Source organism: Bombus terrestris, unplaced genomic scaffold, assembly GCF_910591885.1.
Source record: "Bombus terrestris unplaced genomic scaffold, iyBomTerr1.2, whole genome shotgun sequence".
NCBI lineage: Eukaryota > Metazoa > Arthropoda > Insecta > Hymenoptera > Apidae > Bombus > Bombus terrestris.
Window position 1 is genome coordinate 143,491 of NW_025963590.1, and position 3,585 is coordinate 147,075.

The following is a 3,585-nucleotide window of genomic DNA, read 5'->3' on the forward strand; positions in this document are numbered from 1 at the left end:
GACATCGTTGGACACCGTTGGACATCGTTGGACATTGTTGGACATCGTTGGACACCGTTGGACACCGTTGGACACCGTTGGACACCGTTGGACACCGTGGGACAACGTGGGACAACGTGGGACAACGTGGGACAACGTGGGACAACGTGGGACAACGTGGGACAACGTGGGACAACGTGGGACACCGTGGGACAACGTGGGACAACGTGGGACAACGTGGGACAACGTGGGACAACGTGGGACAACGTGGGACAACGTGGGACAACGTGGGACAACGTAGGACAACGTGGGACAACGTGGGACACCGTTGGACATCGTTGGACAACGTGGGACATCGTGGGACAACGTGGGACAACGTGGGACAACGTGGGACAACGTTGGACACCGTGGGACACCGTTGGACACCGTTGGACACCGTGGGACACCGTTGGACACCGTTGGACATCGTTGGACACCGTTGGACACCGTTGGACACCGTTGGACACCGTGGGACAACGTGGGACAACGTGGGACACCGTTGGACATCGTTGGACACCGTGGGACAACGTGGGACAACGTGGGACAACGTGGGACAACGTGGGACAACGTGGGACAACGTGGGACAACGTGGGACAACGTGGGACAACGTGGGACAACGTGGGACAACGTGGGACAACGTGGGGCAACGTGGGACACCGTTGGACATCGTTGGACATCGTTGGACACCGTTGGACATCGTTGGACATCGTTGGACATCGTTGGACACCGTTGGACACCGTTGGACACCGTTGGACATCGGTGAACATCGTGCGACACCGTTGGACATCGTGGGACACCGTTGGACACCGTTGGACATCGTTGGACACCGTTGGACACCGTGGGACAACGTGGGACAACGTGGGACAACGTGGGACAACGTGGGACAACGTGGGACAACGTGGGACACCGTGGGACACCGTGGGACACCGTTGGACACCGTTGGACACCGTTGGACATCGTTGGACAACGTGGGACATCGTGGGACAACGTGGGACAACGTGGGACAACGTGGGACACCGTTGGACACCGTGGGACACCGTTGGACCCCGTTGGACACCGTTGGACACCGTGGGACACCGTTGGACACCGTTGGACACCGTGGGACAACGTGGGACAACGTGGGACAACGTGGGACAACGTGGGACAACGTGGGACAACGTGGGACAACGTGGGACAACGTGGGACAACGTGGGACAACGTGGGACAACGTGGGACAACGTGGGACAACGTGGGACAACGTGGGACAACGTGGGACAACGTGGGACAACGTGGGACAACGTGGGACAACGTGGGACACCGTTGGGCATCGTTGGACACCGTGGCACAACGTGGGACAACGTGGGACAACGTGGGACACCGTTGGACACCGTTGGACATCGTTGGACATCGTTGGACATCGTGGGACACCGTTGGACATCGTTGGACATCGTTGGACACCGTTGGACATCGTTGGACATTGTTGGACATCGTTGGACACCGTTGGACACCGTTGGACACCGTTGGACACCGTTGGACATCGGTGAACATCGTGGGACACCGCTGGACATCGTGGGACACCGTTGGACACCGTTGGACATCGTTGGACACCGTTGGACACCGTGGGACCACGTGGGACAACGTGGGACAACGTGGGACAACGTGGGACAACGTGGGACAACGTAGGACAACGTGGGACAACGTGGGACACCGTTGGACATCGTTGGACAACGTGGGACATCGTGGGACAACGTGGGACAACGTGGGACAACGTGGGACACAGTTGGACACCGTTGGACACCGTTGGACACCGTTGGACACCGTTGGACATCGGTGAACATCGTGGGACACCGTTGGACATCGTGGGACACCGTTGGACACCGTTGGACATCGTTGGACACCGTTGGACACCGTGGGAAAACGTGGGACAACGTGGGACAACGTGGGACAACGTGGGACAACGTGGGACAACGTAGGACAACGTGGGACAACGTGGGACACCGTTGGACATCGTTGGACAACGTGGGACATCGTGGGACAACGTGGGACAACGTCGGACAACGTGGGACAACGTGGGACACAGTTGGACACCGTTGGACATCGTTGGACACCGTTGGACACCGTGGGACAACGTGGGACAACGTGGGACAACGTGGGACAACGTGGGACAACGTGGGACACCGTGGGACACCGTTGGACACCGTTGGACATCGTTGAACACCGTTGGACATCGTTGGACAACGTGGGACATCGTTGAACACCGTTGGACATCGTTGGACAACGTGGGACATCGTGGGACAACGTGGGACAACGTGGGACAACGTGGGACAACGTGGGACACCGTTGGACACCGTGGGACACCGTTGGACACCGTTGGACACCGTTGGACACCGTGGGACACCGTTGGACACCGTTGGACATCGTTGGACACCGTTGGACACCGTTGGACACCGTTGGACACCGTGGGACAACGTGGGACAACGTGGGACAACGTGGGACAACGTGGGACAACGTGGGACAACGTGGGACAACGTGGGACAACGTGGGACACCGTGGGACACCGTTGGACACCGTTGGACATCGTTGGACACCGTGGGACAACGTGGGACAACGTGGGACACCGTGGGACACCGTTGGACACCGTTGGACATCGTTGGACACCGTGGGACAACGTGGGACAACGTGGGACACCGTTGGACACCGTGGGACAACGTGGGACAACGTGGGACAACGTGGGACAACGTGGGACAACGTGGGACAACGTAGGACAACGTGGGACAACGTGGGACACCGTTGGACATCGTTGGACAACGTGGGACATCGTGGGACAACGTGGGACAACGTGGGACAACGTGGGACAACGTGGGACACCGTTGGACACCGTGGGACACCGTTGGACACCGTTGGACACCGTGGGACACCGTTGGACACCGTTGGACATCGTTGGACACCGTTGGACACCGTTGGACACCGTTGGACACCGTGGGACAACGTGGGACAACGTGGGACACCGTTGGACATCGTTGGACATCGTGGGACACCGTTGGACATCGTTGGACACCGTTGGACATCGTTGGACACCGTTGGACACCGTGGGACAACGTGGGAAAACGTGGGACAACGTGGGACAACGTGGGACAACGTGGGACAACGTGGGACAACGTGGGACAACGTGGGACACCGTGGGACACCGTTGGACACCGTGGGACACCGTTGGACACCGTTGGACACCGTGGGACACCGTTGGACACCGTTGGACATCGTTGGACACCGTTGGACACCGTTGGACACCGTTGGACACCGTGGGACAACGTGGGACAACGTGGGACACCGTTGGACACCGTGGGACAACGTGGGACATCGTTGGACATCGTGGGACACCGTTGGACATCGTTGGACACCGTTGGACATCGTTGGACACCGTGGGACAACGTGGGACAACGTGGGACAACGTGGGACACCGTTGGACATCGTTGGACACCGTTGGACATCGTTGGACACCGTGGGACACCGTTGGACACCGTTGGACACCGTTGGACATCGGTAGACATCGTGGGACACCGTTGGACACCGTTGGACATCGTTGGACAC